The 23,756-nt window shown below is 43.0% G+C and overlaps 1 protein-coding gene and 1 long non-coding RNA gene across 2 annotated transcripts in view; one reads left to right on the plus strand and one right to left on the minus strand.

Annotated features, from left to right (window-relative positions):
* Window positions 1–23,756, minus strand: part of LOC117461051 (proprotein convertase subtilisin/kexin type 4-like) — a 249,012-nt gene that overhangs the window by 215,945 nt on the left and 9,311 nt on the right. The window lies entirely within an intron of this gene.
* On the plus strand, window positions 5,814–7,243 carry LOC139435326 (uncharacterized). The gene is made up of 3 exons (XR_011644603.1): window positions 5,814–5,971; window positions 6,322–6,413; window positions 6,795–7,243. It is a non-coding gene; the product is annotated as an uncharacterized lncRNA (long non-coding RNA).

Below are 23,756 nucleotides of genomic sequence, written 5' to 3' on the forward strand. Positions count from 1 at the left end.
ACAGCCACTCAGAGAGCAGAGACAGCAACAAAGATGGAGGGAAAAGCATAAAGGATAAACAAAAACAAACACAGACATCAAGAGTCATTGAAGCAGTGTGTGAGAGCCACGTGAGGCAGCCCACCCTTCGGAGGAAATAGCAGCTGGTGTGTCTACTAACAGCCCTACAGGGGCCGTGGCCTCCACTGCCACAAATATGGAGAAGCAGAAAGTAGAGATAGGAGGAGGGCTGGGTGATGGAGGGGGACGCTCAGGGCTAAATGGGGGTGAGCAGTTAAGCCTTGTTGGTTACAGTATTGGCAGGAAATGCAGGAGTTGAGAGGGGGCATGGGGTTTACGGTCCATTTTAAAGTCACAAGTAAAGGAACTGAATGTTTTTTTAAGACAAATACAATTGCTGTAGGATTGGGTGTTGACTTCTGTAGTGTGAAGAATTCAACTTTATGACAATGTTGATCTTGTCTTTGTATCTGGGCCACAATTTTGGAGGTAATATGCAAAACATTTGCTCATCTAGTTAATATAGAAGCCTAACGAGGCGACAAACATGAACAGTAACATTATCAGGGTTTACCAAAGTCCTACATAAGTATTACTTGTTGCCAAAGGCAGCATTATTTTCGACAGGACTTACTTTAAATCCAATGTCATCGTTTCCCTATTAAATGTAATTCCCATTATCAAACAATAACAACAATACAGGTTATTGGACATACACTAAACATATACTTGTGTTGAACAATATTAATATGACATGTTAGAGCAGGGGTCTCAAACTCAAGGCCCGAGGGCCAAATCCGGCTCACGACTTCATTTTCTGTGGCCCCGCAAGAGCTTGCAAAGAATATAATATGTTTATTATACGGTTACATGCCGCTTTACAGAAGCAGGTTGCCCATAAACTACATGTCCCACAATGCATCTCGTTTTGTGACATGCGCACTGAAGAGACTTGCAATTATTTGCCCTGGACTTCTGCTTTCAGACGTAGTTAATTACTAAGTTATTACCCTATCCGATAATAATCCAATTCAGAGGCAATAAAGTAATATAATATATTATTTTATATATATATTATATATTTATATAGTTACAACCGGCCCTTTGAGTGCAACCTTTATGCGAATGTGGCCCGCGATGAAATTGAGTTTGACACCCCTGTGTTAGAAAAGTTCATTCATTTGCTTTTTGTAGTATGACGCAAATACTATGGGACGTAGATGAGTTTTATACAAACAGACTCAAACCCACGTGAATTATAACATTCCAAGTCCCAGTTGCTACGAGCCTGCTTCACCTCTTTCTTAGTCCCACTCAGTTAAAAGGTCAAGAACCAAAAATAACTATAATCCACTCTTCAGCAAAGATCATAAAAACTCTCAAGTCAATCGTGAGAAAGAATTGTCCATACGGTTGAAAACACTGTGCAGTGATCTGATATTGGGAAAGGAAAGCCGACGTGCACTGAAGTCCGCTGTCACATTACGCAGGTTTGGACTGGAATCCATGTTATTTCAAAACTTTCTAGTAATATTACGTAGAAGAAATGGGCATTTCAGTGAGCATAAAACACACTGAGTCTACAGCATCAGTAACCGACAGACTTCGCCATCAACAAAGCTTATGATAAACAACAACTTCATCAAATATGGTTTACTTTCACTTATTTCTCTCTAAGCTCTTTTCATAAAGCCATTCCAAACACAAACCTAAATCCAGCAGTAAAGCTGTACTGCACGACGTATTATTTATTTTACAACATTTCTCAATATTCCATACTGCGTGTATGTGCTTCTCCCATTGCAAGTCTCGTCCACCATGTTCCTTCATCTTCTTTATCTCCCCCTCTTTCCCTATCTCTCTCTACATTTCAATATTGAAGAGAGTTTTATTAAGGGCTAGACTCGGGTGTGCTGAGGCGCTCTCAGTAATTTTCCTACAAAGTGCTTTAATCCATCACACGGCCAACATGTGGCCTTTGCAGCCATACATCATCTCAGCCCAGGGAGGGAGAGGAGAGGGAAGGAGAGGGAGTGGTAGCATAATTTCTGCTCACCACCTCCTCCTCCTCCTCCTCCTCACCCAGTCTTCTTCTTCTTCTTCTCTACCTTCATCTCCCTCCAGAGTTTCCCACCTGGGAGGGAAACCACATCTTCTGCACATATTCCTCAGACAAGTCCACTCTCCATTTACAAATGAGAGTGAGGCATGAGCGAGGATTGAATGAGGGGAGGGGGGGCAACGAGAGGGAGAGAAAATGAAAGAGATGGAGATAGCCGTGAGTGAATGAGAGGGAGAGAGAAAGAGATAAGGAAAATGGAGAAAAGCTTACTGGAATGAATTAAAATTGGGGACAAAAGCAGGTGAGAGGAAGTCAGACAGTGTGTGTGAGCATGGCGCCAGCACCTGTATTTGCATGAGGAAATAGAAATAGGCAGTGAAGGAGTGTACATGGGGGGGGGGGGGGGAGAGTGATTCATTTCCCAGCATGCAGCTGGTACAGTATTGCCCTCTGCGTTGCCCCCGGCCAACACCTGCCTCCATTTCGCTCTCTCCGCCCTCCCTGTGCCGAGGAGCAGCGGTGAACTCTGGGCCCCCTGACTAATGGAATGGGCCCTCTCTTCCAACCATTAGACGATTGGTGTCCCTTTCCGCGGCCCTGGGTGCCCTATGCTTCAGGAAAAGGGAGTGAAAGGGGGCGAGGGAGAAGTTGGTGCCACGTTGGCCTTTTTTCCTTTTGTCAGAACACCTGGCCAGAACTCTGGAGTAATCCAGCCAGTGTAAGGCTTCCACGTAGCTTAGCTTCTGACTGAGGCTGTTTCTGAGAGGATATTAGAAATTGTGAATTGGGCGCAGCGCTCCAAGGTTCCAGAGAAGAAAGTCTCTGAACGTGCACGAATGATCGCGAGGCGTTTGTGTGATTTCATTTAGCCGCTAAATCCAGTGCTCTGCCTCAATTAGCCGACATCTGCTTTACTCAGATGGAAAACACACTAGGCTTGTTTGAGACAAGCGTATGGGCATAGATATGTCTCGTAATTATTTGTGTGAACATAAAAATAATTTGTGTGTAAATATGTGGTTTGTAAATGTAAAACACCATCCACAAATGCATTTAAAAGATTTGCAAACTCACAAATACATTTGCAAGTGTAAAACGGATCTGCAAATACGCTAAATATGTTCACAAATTAAAAAAAAATCTGTGAATATCTCTTTAACATTTACAACTTTCAATCAGGCATTTGTGAATCCATTTTGTATTTGTCGACCAAAAATGCGCTTGCGGATCTGAAATCTCTGCTCGTGGATCTCACATTTCTGCTTGTGGATCGTCTTTTTACATATTTTCCGCCAGTCTCGGCTAAAATCTACTCGTGTCACTCGGTTATTTTCGGAAACCACGTGATGGCCCGCTGATGACGACATTTCCGCATGATTTCAAAGTAAGAGCATGATGGTTTGTTTAATGCTCTGTTTTTATATTATAACGAACAGCGTAACGTTAGATGCATTCTTTATTACCATCACCATCACCATCATGTTATAGTGATACAGTTAGTTTGTGTTAGTTTATTGGTTCAATATAGCATATATCGAGCACTTTCGTTGATGTTGAAGTACAGGCTATTGCCTATGCCACTTTCACAAATCACAAATCTATTAATGCTTCTTTGAAATCCCACATTTTTCACAATTTGAACAGAGGCTTATTTCCACAAGGGACCGATTTAGACACTTTATCTGTAATGGAAAAAGCTCTATCTTATTTTATAAAATGGCCTATTTCTCCCAAAGCAAAAGAAACTCATTTTAAAATTGTTCATAAAATCTACCCGGTTTCTACTTTTTTAAATTCAAGATTTAAATTTGAAGTGGAACCATGTTCCTTTTGTAATTTATCTGATGAATCGTTGGAACATTTATTTTTCTCGTGCCCTTTTTCTAAAAGTGTTTGGTCGAATGTGAGAGATTGGTTGTTACTTAAATTAACAAACATTCCGGCCTTCAAAATATATCACATTTTATATTATATTGATAATTTGGAGTCTCCCATATCTGATTTGGTAAATATAATTATTATTTTGGGTAAATACCATTTACATTGTAGTAAATGGAGAGGAGGCAAGCCCTCCTTTCCCTGTTTCATAAATTAGTTCAAGTCCTTTTTTCTGTCCCTTAGGAAAATAAAATCTTGTAACATGTCTATAAAGATTTGCAATGACATTTCCAAATGGTTATTATTTTAAGTAAGCTTAATGCCTCTCAAATGTTTTTGTGCCTTTATGCTTTTTTTTTCTCCCCCTTGGATGTATTATTTTTGTCTTATTGTGAGTGAATGTCTTGCACTTATGTTGATAAGTTGATGATTAGAGATGTCCCGATCCGATCACGTGATCGGGGATCGGAGCCGATCACGTGATTTGAAAAAAATCTTTATAATTTTCTTTTTTATTATTTAATGTTACAAAACAAAAATGACCATGTTCACGTCTTAAAGTCATCCTGAGGACTTAGTTTTGGTTTAAAATTACACAACATCATGTATGTGTTGCTTTCTTTGGGCTTGTTTTCATAGACCTGGTTGCTTATTTCTCTCAAATCTGGCAACAGAGTGGGCGCAGTGTCTATAGCAGCAGTAAGCTAACGAGAGGCTACGTCCAGCTGGTGACTCGGGAGTCGGGACAGAGAAAATGTCAGGAGTTTGGAAGTATTATAAAATTGAAAGCGAAGGCAGTGTAACAGCCAGATGCAATGTTTGCAAGGCAGAGGTTCCGCGTGGTGGAAAGAACAGAGCTACGTTCAACACGACCAATCTAACACGCCGCCTGAGAAACAAACACCAACAACAACACGGCGAGTACACAGCGGCCACTCAGGTAACGGCACTGAAACAACCAACACTTTCAGAGACTTTCAAAAGGAAAGAGAAACTGCCCCAGAACAGTGAAAAGGCCAACACAATAACAGCCAAGATAGCTGAATTCATCGCGTTGGATGACCAGCCGTTATCTGTTACCTTTTTGTTGTCTTAATGCATTGCATAAAGATCGGATCGGGAAAAATCGGTATCGGCAGATTGTCAAAATCAAATGATCGGAATCGGATCGGGAGCAAAAAAAGGTGATCAGGACATCCCTATTGATGATATCCTCACCGAGCTTTTGTATTTTTTTAAAATGTTCAATACAACATTTATAATTTTTTTTTTAAAAATTAAAAAAGAGGCGGCGCAGCTCCTCTCCACGGGCTGCGGAAGCGAAATGCTTGATGGGAAACGACTCGCTGGTATCTCGAGCTGAGCGCTCATTGGTGGTTTTTATCCCGTGCTGCTGATGAAACTCTCCAATTGGCTCGGCAAAAGTGTGTTGTTATTTTGTGTCAGTTTTACGTCGCCCCTTCCGTTCACATTTTTCATCATTGTTTCACAATGTTTATCATCATGAAATTAATATCTATATATTTTATACTATACTTGCACTGCTTACCGTTTTCATACTTTATATATCTTAGCATATTCATACACACTGTTCATACTGCTCACAGGCTGATATCTAGTGTATTCATACCCCTCACTGTTTATTCATCATTCAATTCATTCTATATTTTATTCTGTCTATTATTGTGTACATTACTTTTCACTTCACTGCTTGTTGCACCTGGTTAGAAGCAAAACTGCATGTTGTTGTCTCAGTACCTGTAATATGTGCAATAACAATAAAGTTGAATCTAATCTTGAGCAGGAACAAATGTATTTACTTAGTACATATCTGACATTAACATGGGAGCCTGCCTGCAGACCTCCACTCTCAGGACAGTTCCGGTGCAGACCTCCACTCTCAGGACACCTCCACCATAGATATATATAAACACTAGATGGCTCATGGGAGATTTTCCAGCGTAGCTGACCGGCCGCCATCTTGCTACAGTCAACAGTTACTCTGATTCGCGTTATGGTAGCTGTTGTCAGGTGAGTGATCTGCACAAAAATACTCTTAACTCACTGAAATCTTGACTGATTTACAAACGGTTTGGTTTATTATAAACATGATTAGCATGGCTATGATACAGGATGCTTGGACATGTTGAAATTGCAGCTTTTCTTTGTGTATGTGGTTGTATTTATTAGCTGGCTAATAACAAGAGGCTGTCAGTGAGACCTAGTATTACAAAGTTGACCCACAACTCCACCAGTGGGAGAGGCAGAACTGCTCTTTCTTTCAACACAACTTAAGTTACACATGATTTCTTCCAAGTGGTTTGGCTTGTTAAAAACATCTTGCATTATGATACAGGAATTTGCTGGCTTTGTGTTTACAGAAGTACCTGACTATGCCGGACTTTTGTGCAGCCTACGGATGCTCTAATCACCGCAGTCTGGAAACAAGAACCCGTGGGATCACCTTTCACGTGTAAGATATGACAATATTATGACTACAATTAGGATAATCGTTAATTACTTAGTGGATGTATGTACATTACAAGTCCTGCTACACAGGATCAGTGGGGCTATGTGAGATAATAGTATTGCAAGATTGTTGTTGACCCAGCCTCTTTAGAATATGTTGTTACCATTTCTTTACACAATTATTTAATGTTTCTATTGGACACCTTTTTTATTACTCTTAGTGTGGTTGTCTTATTCTTAAAGTAGGCTATACATACATGCATACATACCAAAAATATGATAATTTCGGTGTGTATTTTTGTCCTACCCTTAATGTTAAAGGAAAGAAGGGAGGAACATGTTGACAATAATTTATATATCTGGCTACCTTTCTCATGTTTTTAAGGTTTCCCAAAACCAAAGAGAGGAGGAGGCAGTGGGAACTCGCCCAAAGAAGGGACGGTTTTGTTTCCTGTGACAGGACACTGCTCTGCAGTGAGCACTTCAGGAGTGAGGAATTTGACCGGACAGGAGACGCAGCACTATGTTCCCCACATATGTTTATGTTTGCTCAGTCTAATAAACCCATAACATGGTTGTGAAAGAATACCAAAGCTGAGGCTGGACGGTGATTGATTGTTGGTGTGCCATGTGTTCTTCTTAATAATAATAATACATTTATTTTGGGGGGCCGCCTTTCATAACACCCAAGGACACATAGGATAGTTTATGTTTAAATTGTTCCCTATATTGCATAGGGGCAATATAGGGAACAATTTAAACAGTGGATTTTGTGATATATCAGCCGGGGTGAGACAAGACAAACCACAAATGGACTACAGAAGGACACAAAAGGACACATGGTACAGTTTATATTATTCTTGGTCTTTTTTCAATAACATATTTCAAAGGTTCTGGATTTGTTTACAAATCTAGAAACTAAATACAAAACTAGGATGATATGAAGATCTCATGTCAAAAATAATTGTGATAAATTAGACAGAACTGGCCTGTCTGTGAGCACATTTTATGTTGGTTTGGTTCTTCTGATAAAGGTGTGAATATCTAAATAATATACCAACATATGCTATTGTCATTAGTTGTGTCCCTGTTCTTAAAGCTAAGGCATTGCTAAATTAACAACTCTTGGCTTACAGAGTGGTAACATGAGACCGATTTTTATATATAAAATATAAATGTATTTTAATTTTATAATTTATTTTAAATATTAACAATATAATAAAATAAATGGAAATATATACACCGGCAAATATTTAATATAAATACCTTGTGTGTGTGTGTATAGCTATTGCTTTATCTGATTAATGTTATTTTCATATGAAAGTCCATGATTATAAGTATGCAGTATCATAACTACATATTTGAAAACCAAACCGTTTGAAAATTGGTTGAAAATTGAGCAAGCTATGGTTATTTAAATAGTAAACCATAATGTTATGAATGAGAGAACTGCCTGTAGCAAGATGGCGGCCAAGTGGCAACGTCGGTCTCAATTGGCCAGCAGCGCGGGTGAGTCATCTAAGAGGCTTCTCAATACTCAAATTTCCCCTCCTCGACTCCCCTCCTCGAGACTTAGACCCGCCCACAGGAGATGCGAGCGGAGGACCGAGGAGGGGAACCGAGGAGAGAGGAGGGGAAACAGCAGACGTTTAAAGAAATGAGAACTCCTCTCCTCTGAGCGGTCATATTAAAGCGACGTCCGTTCATTATTACGTGGCAACAGCTGCATCAGCTGTCGAGTGTTTTGTCATATTTCATAATCTCTGTTAGATCAGCTGAACATTGTTCCCCCACATATTTACTTTGAATTCATTGAGAGTGCGGTATAATGAGACAATAACAGGCTACAGATGCGGACACACACACACAAATATATTTATATAAATATATACAATTTAAAGTATGAGAGCACTCTCATAATAACGTAACACAATCAGAGACTGGATATATCCCCCCCCCCCTCTCTCTAGTCGCTGAAATGGGGAATTGAAATTACGGGCCAAAAGTTGTATTTGCAAGTATTAAAAGTAAGGACATCAAACCAACTGAGACCCGTCTGTCCGCAGCATCTGCGCACTGTACAACACACACATACACACTGTACAACACACACCTACACACTGTACAACACGCACCTACACACTGTACAACACACACCTACACACTATACCACACACACCTACAGCTGCTAAAGCATAATCAGGCTACAGCCGTTGTGTATTTTATTATGTGAAGGACTAAATGGTTTTAGAAAAATATCGACTCTTTGTAGATATCTACTAAACTAAAGCAAATAAAGAGAGTAGGTCTGTTCTACTGAGTGATATATATTTTACACACTGCTCTGCTTTCTGCACGGGCCTCACAGCTGTTCTCACTGTAAACATCGCGTTGCGATGAGAGCAGGTTCTCAAATAATATCCAGGGGATGCATGCAGAGCTGTCATTGGCTGAGATAAATCCGGCCGTGCGTCACGCCTCCACCGTTCCCGGAAATGCATCCGCGGAGGAGCCGTGGAGGAACCATCAGTGTATCCTCGGTTATAGCTCCTCCAGAGAGCCTCCTCGATGCTCGATCCTCGGTCCTCGGTGTGCATTTAGAGAAATGAGACGTCCTTCAAAATGGCGCGCTGAAATTCATTTCCGGGTCACTACCGGAGGACCGAGGAGTCGAGGAGTCGAGGAGGGGAAATTTGAGTATTGAGAAGCCTCTCTAGTGTTTATATATATCTATGACCTCCACTGTCAGTACAGGAAGTGACGATTCTGACGCGGTTTTTTCCCGGCCACCGAAGGACTCGTTTGATGGAAGTTTTCAAATCACAATGAAGACTCATCACGGAGGTGATGAGTCCGACCACCGTGCACTTTGGGTCGGCCTTGGTCAAGCCCTTTTGACCCCCCCAGCCTGGTTCTCGTAAAAGTTGTTTCCACTTTTCCCCGGTTTTATTATTTTTAGGTTATTTCACCCGGTTTCTACCGGGGACATTGCCCGGTCTCGGGTGTCGAATGACAAACGCGACCCACTGTCGGAGGGCCTCCGCGCCGGCCGATATGAAGCGTGACCAAGACGCACCGTCCAGGGGTCCCACGGGTCCCGCAGCGGGGTGGAGGTTCCCAGCTGGAACCTCTCCACCTCCGCCGCGGTGCACCCGGCAAACACGGTTGTTTCTCGAACCTTCCACTGTTGTCTAGCGGGTGTAACTAAAATACAAGATGTCGTATTTATATATATAAATGAATAAATATATATCTATATAGATATATATATAGATAATAAGTGTCAGTGCTATTTTATGTTGTATTAGCGTGCATTTCCTGTTCGGAAAGTGGTGCTGTACTGAGAGTAAATAATACAAGGTGTCCCTATTTTTATATATATCTATATACTTTATGTATATAATAAGTGTCAGTACGATTTTATTTTGTATTTGCGTGCATTTCCTGTTCTGACAGTGGCTGCGGCTGTACTGATAGTAACTACAATACAAGATGTCCGTATATATATATATATATACATATATACATATGTATTATATTATCCGTCACGATCCGATTTTATTTTGTATTTGCGTGCATTTCCTATTTGGAAAGTGGCACTGTACTGATAGTGGTGATTTTATTTTGGAATTCTTAGCGTGCACTTCCTGTACTGACAGTGGAGGTGTCCTGAGAGTGGAGGTCTGCACCGGAACTGTCCTGAGAGTGGAGGTCTGCAGGCAGACCCCTCTCGACATTAACGATTAAACACGTGTGCATTCTTTATAAATGCAAACCGAGTCAAGCCGACTCCGGAGGTGGCGGTATGTGTGGTGTTATTGTATATGTGTGTGTGTGTGTGTTAGCCAATAGGAGTGAAGCCTTACGGGCACGGTTGATTGACGTCATAGGCAGAGGACATGTTATGGTAACGGAGCATGTGAGCTAGGTGTGTTCTAGCATGTGGGCTACCAATAAAGAGACACGTAATTGTGACAGTTGAACTCACGTGTATTATTGAATAACACGACATGGGCCCTTTCTCATTTCTCTAACTCCCCTCCTCGACTCCTATCCTCGATACTTAGTCCCGCCCACAGGAGATGCGAGCGGAGGAGCCGAGGAGGGGAAACGAGGAGAGAGGAGGGGAAGCAGCAGGCGGTTAGAGAAATGAGAACTCCTCTCTTCTGAGCGGTCATATTAAAGAGACATCCATTAATGATGACAGGAGGCACAGCAGCCCTCTGTCTGATGGACAGATGTGTTCATGATGACTTATATATTTACTTTGATTCATTCACAGTGCGGTATAATGAGACAATAACAGGCTACAGATGCGGACACATACACACACATATATATATATGTATATTATTTATATAAATATATACAATTTCAGAATCAAACAGAGAACTCTCATAGTAACGTAACACTATCAGAGACTGGATATATCCCCCCCCCCTCTCCCCTCTGGTCGCTACAATGAGGAAAATAAATTACGGCCAAAAGTTTTATTTACAAGTATTAAAAGTAAGCAAAGGACAGCAAACCAACTGGGACCCGTCTGTCCGCTGCATCTACGCACACCAGTGGCGGCCGGCCCATAGGGGCGCCGCCCCACCTCTTGCCACATACAAAAAATGTTGTTTAAAAATTAAATTAAAAAATATATATTTAAAAAAAATATATATTTTATATTTTAATTTAAGGTAAATATCATACAATTGGTATCACAAAAATGTATAATCTACAATACAATCTCGTTTAAAATTGTGTTACGATGTCTAAAGTTACTGATAAGTCACATGTTTCCTGCCTGGCCTTGTCCATTAGTTTATCATTACCGGGCGGAGCCCCCGAGCCAAACAGCAGCAACCAGCACGTTGCAATAGTCTCAATAGTAAACTGTGCCGCCGAAACATAATTTCAGCCAATCAGCGCCGTCAAATATTTTGGTCACGAGGGCGCTCACGTTGGCGCCCATGTTGCTTACGTGCGTTGACGTGAATTGTTTTTTAGACTCGTGAGTGACCAAGGTGACGCAGAAGTTGGATGAGAATGGTGTGCAGGTGGAGTCGCCGGACCTCGGTCCGCACCCAATTCCGTGCAAGAGCTACTCTCCAATCCTTTCGAAAGGACAAGTTTGGGAGATAAATTGATACTTAAAGACCTTGGACCGGATCAACCCGATTTGTATATATCGCAGCAAGCTCGTGAAAAAGACAAAACGTATCAACGAGGCTTCTCACATGGCTAGCTGGATGCAAACAGGTAAATGCTATCTTTTGTTTCCCATGCTTACTCTTCAAACAGCCGGGGACAGATATGATCTGTTCAGAAACTAGACAAAAGTTACGCAAATACAAACCACAGACTGTCTGTGTCATGGAGAATACAGTCGCTGGCTTATTTATGTCTGTATAGGCCGTTGTTGTGAGTGTGGACGGTCGGATCATATATAACGTTAGCTTAGCCAAGCTCCATTCAGAAAACAAGCATTCTAAAAAGTTTTTCGCCTGCCGTCTGTCTGCAGACTGGTCAAAGCATTAATTCATGGTTTTTACTAACCGGTATCAGTATGTTGTTACGTCGGCATCATTTAGAAACGTGTATTACAATTTAATCACGGTAAAATATGTTCATTTTGTTGTAGCTCCCGAGCCAGCGCGTCTTGTTTGAATGATGCTAGTAAACACAGCTGGCAGCTGCGGTGAAACTGGAGCGACTAGAGCGATGCGATAGGAGCGTTTAGAGCGAAGCGAATATTCGCATCGCATCCGGTCTGAACGCAGCATAGCAAGCTCCGCGCTGCACTGGAAACGCGCCATTACATCACCAGAAGTCCTCATTTAAGGGGTCATTTCTCCCAAAAAAAAATGTTTTTACTCACTATATCAACAGCCCCACCAAAAATATTTTCCACCAGCCGCCACTGACACACACACTGTACCACACACACCTACACCACACGCACACACAGCTACTAAAACAGGCTACAGCCGTTGTGTATTTTATTGTGAAGCACTAAATGGTTTTAGAAAAATATCGACTCTTTGTTTGTAGATATCTACTAAACTAAAGCAAATAAAGAGAGTAGGCCTGTTATACCGAGTGATATATATTATACGCGATGAAAGCAGTTAATAAAATAATATCCAGGGGATGCATGCAGAGCTGTCATTGGCTGAGATAAGTCCGGCCGTGCGTCACGACTCTTTGAAACATCTCTGTTGCCGGAAATGCATCCACGAAGGAGCCGTGGAGGACCCATCAGTGTATCCTCGGTTATAGCTCTTCCAGAGAGCCTCCTCGACGCTCGATCCTCGGTCCTCGAAGTGCATTTAGAGAAATGAGATGTCCTTCAACATGGCACGCTGAAATTCATTTCCGGGTCACTACCGGAGGACCGAGGAGTCGAGGAGGGGGATTTGATGAAATGAGAAAGGGCCAAGGTGTCAGAAGTCCTGTCGACAGTACGTGGAGTGTGACCGGGAACAAGTATTGTTTGGAGCCAATTGACGGTGAAAAGGGAAGAAAGAGGACATGGCAGACGAGAATGCTAACGGAGATGCAGCGCGACCCGCGGCGGGACCGAGTGCTACGTTTAGCATTCAGCCACCGGAGCCTTTCGACTTTTCAAGACCGCAGGAATGGGCCAAACGAGAGATTTCGCCTGGCAAGTAGTCTGAACAGTAGCTGAGAAGAGAATCACGTCAACACATTGATATACTGCATGGGAGATGAAGCAGATGCTATTTTACGTGGATTGACTCTCACAGCGGCTCAGAGAGACACTTACCAAGGTGTGCAGGATGGCTTTCAAGGCTTCTTCGTTGTCAAGAAAAATGTCATATGAGCGGGCAAAGTTTAATATGCGCAGACAGGGAGAAGGTGAACCAGTGGACTCGTTCGTCACAGCTCTATATGCACTAGCGGAGCATTGTAGCTACAGAGTGCTACATGATGAACTCATTCGAGACAGGCTTGTTGTCGGATTGACGGATAAGCGGCTGTCTGAACGGATGCAACTGGACTCAGACCTTACCTTGGGAAAAGCTATTACCATGGCTCGGCAGAGTGAAGAGGTGAAACGGCAACAATCTTCTCTGCGAGGTGACGATAGAACTGAGGCATGTGACGCTAAATTAGTGGACAGAGTGTTTAAGAGCAGTAGCAAATATGCTAAGAACGAAGCTCAATCTGCTAATAGCTACCAAGCCAAGCCACAATACAACAAGGGTAATGATGCAAAGTGTTATAACTGTGGTTGTTCTCCTTCACATGTAAAGACTGAGTGTCCAGCCAAGGATGTAAAATGCCATGCATGTGGGAAAATAGGACATTATATGCGCATGTGTAAAGCAGCTAAAAGCGTGCATGAGATTAATGAAGCACTGCGTAAAGCGAGAGCAGCCTACTACTCTTCATTAATAGATGAGAATAAGAATAATGCAAGATTTCTTTTCAGCACTGTAGCCAGGCTGACAGAGAGCCACAGCTCGATTGAGCCTTCTATTCCCTTAGCACTCAGTAGTAATGATTTTATGTGCTTTTTTAACGATAAAATTGTTACTCTTAGAAACAAAATTAATGACCTCTTGCCTTCGACCAGTATAGTGTTATCAACAGCTCCCGGAATCGTAAGTTCTAATATTACACTAGATAGTAAACTAGAATGCTTTTCAGCCATTAACCTTGAACAATTACATTCAATGATTCTCTCTTCTAAACCATCAACGTGCATGTTAGACCCAATTCCAACTAAGCTGTTGAAGGAAGTTTTTCCATTAATTAGCACTTCTTTATTAAATATTATGAATATGTCTTTATTATCAGGCTATGTTCCACAATCATTCAAAGTAGCAGTGATAAAACCGCTTCTTAAAAAGCACAACCTCGATCCAGAGGTTTTAGCCAACTATAGACCTATTTCTAATCTTCCGTTCCTCTCAAAAATTCTTGAGAAAGCTTTAGAACACATCATAGCACAGAGACAGCTCTGGTTAAAGTCACAAATGATATTCTAATAGCCTCAGACAAGGGACTTGTCTCTATTCTTGTTTTGCTCGATCTTAGTGCTGCATTTGATACTATCGACCATGATATCCTATTGCAAAGACTAGAGCACTTAGTTGGCATACAGGGAACTGCTTTAGGCTGGTTTAGGTCCTATCTATCTGAACGCTCTCAGTTTGTACGTGTTAACGATGAATCTTCCACGCAAACCAAAGTTAGCCATGGAGTGCCACAGGGCTCAGTGCTCGGACCTATTTTGTTCACATTATATATGCTTCCGTTAGGCAATATTATAAGGAATCATTCTGTAAACTTTCATTGTTATGCGGATGATACTCAACTATATTTATCAATCAAGCCTGATGAAATTAATCATCTAAATAAAATTCAAGACTGCTTTTAAGGACTTAAAAACGTGGATGACCTTAAACTTTTTGATGTTAAACACGACCAAAACTGAAGTTATTGTACTTGGCCCGAAGAATCTACGAAACAAATTATCTAAAGACATACTAACTATGGATGGCATTAATTTGGCCTCCAGTGAGACTGTAAGGAATCTTGGTGTTATATTTGATCAGGATTTATCCTTTAACGCCCACATAAAATCAATTTCAAGGACCGCCTACTTCCATCTACGTAACATTGCAAAAATCAGGCATATCTTGCCTCAAAACGATGCAGAGAAACTAGTCCATGCATTTGTTACTTCTAGGCTGGATTATTGTAACTCTTTGTTATCAGGGAGTACCAAGAAGTCAATCAAGTCGCTTCAGCTGATTCAAAATGCTGCGGCTCGTGTACTAACCAGAGTTAGGAAAAGGGACCACATTACTCCTGTTCTGGCTGCCTTACACTGGCTCCCTATAGAACACAGGATAGAATTTAAAATTCTTCTTCTCGCCTACAAAGCCCTTAATGGGCAGGCGCCATCTTACCTTAAAGAACTCATTATACCCTACTGTCCTACTAGGGCATTGCGTTCCAAGAATGCAGGGTTGTTGGTTGTTCCTAGAATCTTTAAAAGTACAATGGGAGCCAGAGCCTTTTCTTATCAAGCTCCACATTTGTGAAATCAGCTTCCAGTTTGTGTTCGGGCGGCAGACACCCTATCCGTTTTTAAGAGTGCGCTTAAGACCTTCCTTTTTGATAAAGCTTATAGTTAGGGCTGATTAGATTCAGCCCCTAGTTTTGCTGATATAGGCTTAGTTTGTCGGGGGACATCTTACTTCTTCCTTCTCTCTGTCTATACCCGTGTACACTCATGTTCCGATTAACCCAGCTTCCCCAAATGTCTTTCTTTTTGGTGTCTATATACGCTGGGATCCGGAGTCATGGATGATCCTGCGGTCCTGTGTCCTGGATCGCGAGCGCTGGATCTTGAGTCGTGGCTGTGGTCCTGGATCATAGGTCCTGGATGGATGTCCTCGTGGATTCGTCTTCCTATTATACACACATGCATTTCCAAACATTTGGACTACCTATGTTGCAAATGTGTTATCTTTTCAATTTACACACGGCATCTATTGCACGTCTGTCCGTCCTGGGAGAGGGATCCCTCCTCTGTTGCTCTCCCTGAGGTTTCTCCCATTTTTCCCTTTAAACTGGGTTTTCTTTGGAAGTTTTTCCTTGTACGATGTGAGGGTCTAAGGACAGAGGGTGTCGTATTGTCATACTGATATTCTGTACACACTGTGAAGACCACTGAGACAAATGTAACATTTGTGATATTGGGCTATATAAATAAACATTGATTGATTGATTGAATGAAGAAGAGGAAAGCTTGTTCTTAGGCAGCATTGAGGCCGACAATGATCCGTGGATGGCAGACATTGACATTAAAGGGAAATGGAAACACTTTTCAAACTGCTTTCCATGCGACAATATTACCATTAGGAAATGTATTTATCTAGTCTATTTCCAATGTAAACGATCGAGATACGCGAATTTACTTTTTGAAATACGTGCCTAATGACCATGGGCGCTTCCATTGCTCCGGGACTTTTCCAGTGACGTCACTGACTGTGTACGGCTTCCTGGGCCAAAGCTCAATAACAAACAACATGGTGTGCAATGCACCAGTAGTTTACATTACAAGAAAACGGTCGTCCTCAGGAGTTTATTGTATTGCCCCAGGCTGCACAAATGGATTTTATACAAAGAAGGAAGAAGTACATTTCCATAGGCTGCCACTAAAGGATGAGAAGCTGCTCAAAGTCCAGTCTGGATGCCTGGTTCAATACAAAACATTGGATTTGAAGCCAGGATCTGTTCCCACAATATTCGATTTCTCAACGTATGCAGTCGGGAACACCGACCGTCCCAGCACGTCGGCCGCGCAAGACAATGACAGTGTCAACAAACGTGAAGTTCGAGCCACCAAACGAGTTGCTTCAGCTGCCGAGAGAGAGGTACATATTGCAGCACTACCAGATTACTAGCTCACACATGTATTTACTGACACAGTGTGACCTTATTAATTAACGCAATCGCGTCCAAACTAAATGGTAGCTATTATTATGACGCACAATAGAGAATTGGGGCTGTTCTATAGCTCAACTAATTAAACTGGCATACACACGCTCATCTGTCGAAAACAGCCCTAAAAAGGCTAGTATTGCTATTGATGGATGGTATTGCAGGACCCAGAGCGCACGGAGCACAGAGCGGACAGCAGATAACGGAATTGCAGTTTTATTGCTTATAGATTATCAGAACATTTCAAAGGGGACACAGCCCCATTGGATATTAACCTATGGATTAACTACATCATCGTTGTTATCGTTGTAATGCCATTGAAGACCAGTTTAGACCAGACAATGAGGAAGGTAAGCCGTTAGCCTGGCGTATGTTAGTACCTAGCGCCACTTGTTTTGATGTACGTTTTTGTGGATAACCTCGCGAGTTTGTATCTTTCAGTGTTGAGGTGGGCACCGTTAGATTCTGTGTCTCCTTGCGATCATAAACGATGTGTTGGATGTGCGGCTAGGATAAGTAATAAGGGAGCTAGGAGTGATTTTCGGTGCAGTAATAGGTTAGCATTTTCGCTCGGGGCTAATTCAGAGGCTCACTGTTAGCATTGTGTTTTTTTAATTTTTTTATTCCGGATCGTATGCCACTCTATTTGACCGAATCGGTTCATAAGCATAGGCCATGGGATGCCTGGTAACTGTAGATGCTTCCACATCAATGTCATGTCCCGACGAATAGTCAAATTCATCGTTCAAAACGTCGATCTCATTGCAAAATTCCTCCATCGCTGCCATATCTGCTACGTTGTGTTGACTTCTGGTGGAGCGAAGACCCATCCAGTGACGTCACCATTTGGGACTCCCCTAATGGCGGCAGCCTGGTCCCGGAATTCCCCACCCGGCCGGCGGATAATTAATTTTCTTTTGGCGAGTAATATCATATACAATAAATATTACGATCAATATCCATTGTAAAATGAATAAACTACCGGAATATTATAGCTGTAATTGGTGTTTCCTTTCCCCTTTAACAACAAAAGCGTGCAGTTCAAAATTGACACTGGGGCTGATGTTCCAGTCATTCCTCACTCCGTGTTTAAGGAGGTCTATAAGCACAAAGCTCCACCAGCTCTTCAAAAGCCAAGGAAGCCACTTTGGGGTCCAGGGAAAAATCCTTTAGACGTAGTGGGCTTTGCTAGTATGCTGCTGAAGAAAGGAGAGAGAGAACTTATGGAGGATGTGTATGTCATTCGACGCTTGCAAACAGCATTGCTCGGGAGGCCTGCCCACTGAAGCTAGTGGCACGACTAGACAACGTCACTATGGACAGGCTAAAGACTAATTACCCAACAGTATGCAGCGGTCTTGGAGAGGTGCGGCAGCCATATGCCATCAAGCTGAAACCAGGGGCCCAACCGTTTTGTCTAAAGACGCCTAGAAGGATTCCACTGCCACTGATGGACAAAGTCAAAGAGGAACTGTCCCGCATGGAAGACCTGGGGGTGATCAGCAGAGTTGAGGAGCCTACAGATTGGTGCGCTGGCATGGTGGTGGCGCCTAAAAAGACAGGGGCTGTTCGCATATGTGTGGATCTAACTAAACTGAACGAGTCTGTGTGTCGAGAAAAATACATTCTACCTTCAGTGGAAGAAACACTGGGAAAGCTGGCTGGAGCCAAAATATTCAGCAAGTTGGATGCAAACATGGGGTTTTTTGGCAAATAAGATAAGATAAGATAAGATGAACCTTTATTAATCCCCGAGGGGAAATTCAGTTGTACAAAGCAGCGTTGTTGTGGAGGGATGAGTCTGTGGCTGAACGTACTCCTCATGTTCACTAACAAATACCTCTAACAAAAGTCTCAGCCAAGTACACAACGTTCATCACACCCTTTGGCCGATACCACTTCAATCGGCTACCTTTCGGCATAGCCTCAGCCCCTGAGCATTTCCAAAACAGGATGACAACTGAGGGACTAGAGGGGGTCGTCTGTCACATGGGTCACTGGTGTGGGGCCAAACACAGGAGGAGCACGACGCTCGTCTGTATGCTGTGCTGGAGAAGATCCAAAAGGCAGGAATCACCTTGAATGTGGAAAAGTGTGACATATCCAAACAGGAGGTGACATATCTGGGCCATGTGATCACTGCTAGCGGCATTAGACCAGACCCGAGCAAGACAGAGGCGGTAAGGAAAATGGAAGAGCCGAAAAATGTGAGCGAGCTGAGGAGCTTTCTAGGCATGGTCAACCAGCTGGGGAAGTTCATACCACAGCTAGCAGAGACAAGCCACTTCGAGACCTGCTCTCCAAAAAGAACTGCTGGCTGTGGGGCATCGATCAGGCCAGAGCCTTCCAAGATCTGAAAGACTCTCTGATATCTCCACCAGTGCTAGCCATGTATGACACAAACAGAGAAACCAAGGTCTCAGCAGATGCATCATCATACGGCTTGGGGAGTGTGCTTCTGCAGAAATGGGAAGAGGATTGGAGGCTGGTAGGCTATGTCACGTTCTCTCACACAGACGGAGCAGAGATACGCACAGGTAGAAAAGGAAGCTTTAGGCTTAACCTGGGCTTGTGAAAGGTTTCGCAACTTTCTCATCGGTAGACACTTTGAGCTGGAAACGGATCATAAACCTCTACTGAGTCTCCTGGGGTCTCAGGCATTGGATGCGCTTCCCCCACGGATTCAACGTTTCCGGATGCGCCTGATGCGTTATTCCTACTCAATCACACATGTGCCAGGGAAAAGCCTGTGGACGGCTGATACACTGTCACGTGCACCTGTGAAAAGAGACTCCACACCAGATGAAAAAGAGTTCCTCGAGAGCACGAATATCTATGTGGACATGATTATCGATGGTTTGCCAGCAAGCACGGCTTACCTGGAAGAGCTAAAAGAGCAGTTGGCAAAGGACAGTGTGTGCGGAAGAGTGATGCAGCTGTGTGAAGAGAAATGGCCAGCACACAGCAACAGCGAACCAGCCATAAAGTTATACTGGGCGGAACAAGCGTTCATAACTGTAAAGGACGGACTACTGTTAAAGGGGGACAGACTCGTCATCCCCGCAACAATGAGAAATGATGTGCTCGCCAGACTACATGAAGGTCACCAAGGAGTGGTGAAGTGTAGGGAGCGTGCCCGACAGTCTGTATGGTGGCCAGGGCTAAGTCAGCAGCTGAATGAGTTGGTTCTCAACTGCCGGACATGCAGCAAGGAGAGACAGAACCCCAAAGAGCCGCTGATGCCAACACAATACCCAGGCCGACCATGGCAGAAACTGGGTGCCGACTTGTTTATGCTGGGAAGCAAGTCATATCTGCTGGTAGTGGATTATGCATCAAGGTATGTGGAAATGGCTTTGCTGACACCCACAAAATCAACAGATGTAATCCACCATCTCAAATCCATCTTTGCACAACATGGTATCCCTGAGACGCTGGTCACAGACAACGGGCTGCAGTTCTCGGGAAGGGCATTTGAAGAGTTTGCAGAGTCGTATGGATTTAAACACATCACCAGCAGCCCGAAATATCCACAGAGCAACGGTGAGGCAGAACGGGCTGTGAAGACTGTAAAGAGTCTCCTTAAGAAAGCAGCAGACCCATATCTGGCTCTGCTGGCTTACAGAACCACCCCACTACAAAACGGGTATAGCCCTGCACAACTTCTCATGGGGAGGAGGCTTCGCACGACGGTGCCAACATTACCAGCGCTGCTGGATCCGGCTCTTCCCGACAGCGAGGCTGTAGTTCTGCGAGAAAGAGAGAGGAGAATAAAGGATGCACAGCGGTACAACCTGCGTCATCGAGTGAGAAGTCTCGAGAGGCTTGCACCGGGAAAAGAGGTTTGGGTCACGGATCAGAAGGCGAGTGGAACGGTTATGGGAAGTCACAACACGCCGCGCTCCTACATTCTTGAGGGACCTCATGGGACAGTCCGGCGTAATCGCCATCATCTCATCCCCATGTACTCCTCGTCAGAGCAGAGCGGCAGGGATGCAGCTGAGCAGCATTCAGGAGGTGGTCCAGAGCCGCATATTGCAGAACCTCCGGAGCCCGGTGCTCAAGATCTGCCACCTACCCCGAGAACCAGGTCTGGGAGAGCCGTGGTGAGACCGGCTAGGTTGGACTTGTAAACAAACCAGAAGCCTAAGAGATATTATAGAGTTTTATAAGAGAGTAAAAAAAACTGGTTATTATTAATGTTGTGCATTAATGTTGTGTAAGACACAAAATATCATAGGGTTACATTTAGTTCATGAAGGTCTGGAGTTAACTGTTATTTTATATCTGGTTCAGATAGGAACAGACCTTCCACCCTACAGAGGCAGAATAATCCTAAGGTCTGTGGAGTCAATGGCAGTCTACCCATTGATTCATAAAAAGGGAGATGTGGTGTTATTGTATATGTGTGTGTGTTAGCCAATAGGAGTGAAGCCTTACGGGCACGGTTGATTGACGTCATAGGCAGAGGACATGTTATGGTAACGGAGCATGTGAGCTAGGTGTGTTCTAGCATGTGGGCTACCAATAAAGAGACACGTAATTGTGACAGTTGAACTCACGTGTATTATTGAATAACACGACAGTATGCACCTTAAAGTTGTTTGCAATCCGCCAAAAAACCGAGAGAAGAAGAAGAAGAAGCCGAATGAGCTGTCCGACTTCAGGCGAGCTTTTTGAGACCTCCCCCGGCTGCGATCGGCTATTCTCGTCTACTTTCGAGGCGAGCCGCAACGCGTCTCAAACAAGCCTACTGTGTGAGTACAGAGGGGGGGAGGGTGGTGGGGGAGCATGGAGGGGATTGAGGATTGAATCTCTCGATGAGCTGATAGCACGTCTGCAGACAGCGAGCCAAACTGTGCCGCTGTAATGTTATGCTAATGGAATGGTAATGATATGCTAATCTCCTGCCAGTATTCCACCTCAATGGAGAGAAGGGGAATCTGGGAGGCCTTTCACCATTGGTTGGAGACCGGGGACTTCCTGGTGTCAGAGTTCAAGACAGAATCACGCAGACACACACATGCACACACACACACACACACACACACACACACCACACACACACACACACACACACACACACACACTTAATTCTTGAAGCAGTCATCTCAGCTAAAATAAAAACAATGCCACACGCAGAGTCACATCTGGCTCTAATCCGATTTGCAAAGTCTTAAGTAAGCAAGTAATAATACCTGTATACAATGCGAAGTCATGTGATGTTACTTCAAACTGGGGTGGCTGAATTGTAAGTAAGCCTGGAAGATGATGATACTTTTTAATTTATTTTGTATTTTAATCTGCTGTTGTTCTGTGCATCCGACAATCATCTATTTGAGATCACGATCAGGTTCCTTTTTCCTTTGTCATTGTGTGAGAAACCCTGCACCTGTAATGGCTGCCATTACCTGCCTAGTCAAAGCGTCTCTTTCTCCCGGGCTCATAATGATTGCATTAAACCACCACGTCCTTGTTTTGGAGATGAGACTCACCATTGTGTAACAGTAATCTTTGAATCCACGTCAGTATACTGACACATAATTAAAAGTGAGGGATCCTGGGTGCACTGCATTGTTTTGTCTCTTTATTTAATGTTTCTACATTTCACTGCATCATTGAGAATGAGCCGATTTACCCTCCAGAAAGGAATCTATCAGCCATCTTTAAACATTTCTAAATGAGCAAGGTGTAAGACAAGTGAAAGATAAACGTAGATAGATAAACTCCATCTCCCCGACATTTAAAAATCATAAAGACTGACAGGAAACGCTTCAGTGCACCTGCAAAATAGCAACTGCAATGCATCACAGTAAATCTGTCCGTGTGGCATAAAGACATCATCGCGGGTATTTCGCTTTGTTTTTCTTTGTGTTTCACAGTTGCAAAATGGATATGTCAAGCCTGCACAATGGAGAGACGAGATGACATTTTCCTGGATGCTGTACACTAAATCAAAGAGACCAACAATATGTTGAGTGCCAGCATGGAGACATTTGATTCCCATTCCACTCATGCTGCATTACCACTGGAATGCCAGCAGACATCACAATCCTCCCGAGCCGGCGCAGGGGCTGCTTGTCAGACTTTTCATTCCACTTCAATGTTTTAAAAATATATATATACATATTACAGCAAATTGTGAAGCGTCTGATTCTTCTTGATATTAGGATATTTACAATGGGCTTGACTTAACAAAGGCGAGTTAGTGTCAGTGACATTTAGCATCAGCCTCTGGCGACAGACAGGTAGAAGATGGTAGTCAGCAGATTGGACCTGGGGGGATCGTGAGAGTGGGGGTTGCTCAGGATATGGAGGTGCTGGGTTGGACACCTTATTAACATACAACATGCTTACTGCATATCCTTGACAATGGATTACTACAGAATCCCAGCACAGCATCTTTTCACTGGTTTCTACACGACATGATTTCAGTACAATTTCACAAATGTGAAATCACATTTTAGTCTGACCAAAAGGGGTGTAACGATACTAGATGTGGTACGGTTTAATGATCAAAAATGCACTATTATCATCGATGCAACCAGACAAAAGGATCATCATCCCTTAGATGAAATTATGTTCTCCTTCCTAAATATCTAAACATTGCATAGGCACTGATTTCCACAACACTACTCAAATACAACTTCATTTTGCACAAGAAAACCCACAATACAAACCAACGATGGGGGTGCAACGATACATTGACATGGATAAGTGAGGATATTTAGATGTGGATTCCTTTTAAATGATCATACATTGGAAAAACATAACATATCATTATCTTGTAGATACGCTTTTGTTTTTGAAAGGCCCATGGATCGTTTGTGTCACTATTTGAATCGGTTCCTAAACATTCAAACACTGCCTAAAC

The sequence above is a fragment of the Pseudochaenichthys georgianus genome, chromosome 16, assembly GCF_902827115.2.
Source record: "Pseudochaenichthys georgianus chromosome 16, fPseGeo1.2, whole genome shotgun sequence".
NCBI lineage: Eukaryota > Metazoa > Chordata > Actinopteri > Perciformes > Channichthyidae > Pseudochaenichthys > Pseudochaenichthys georgianus.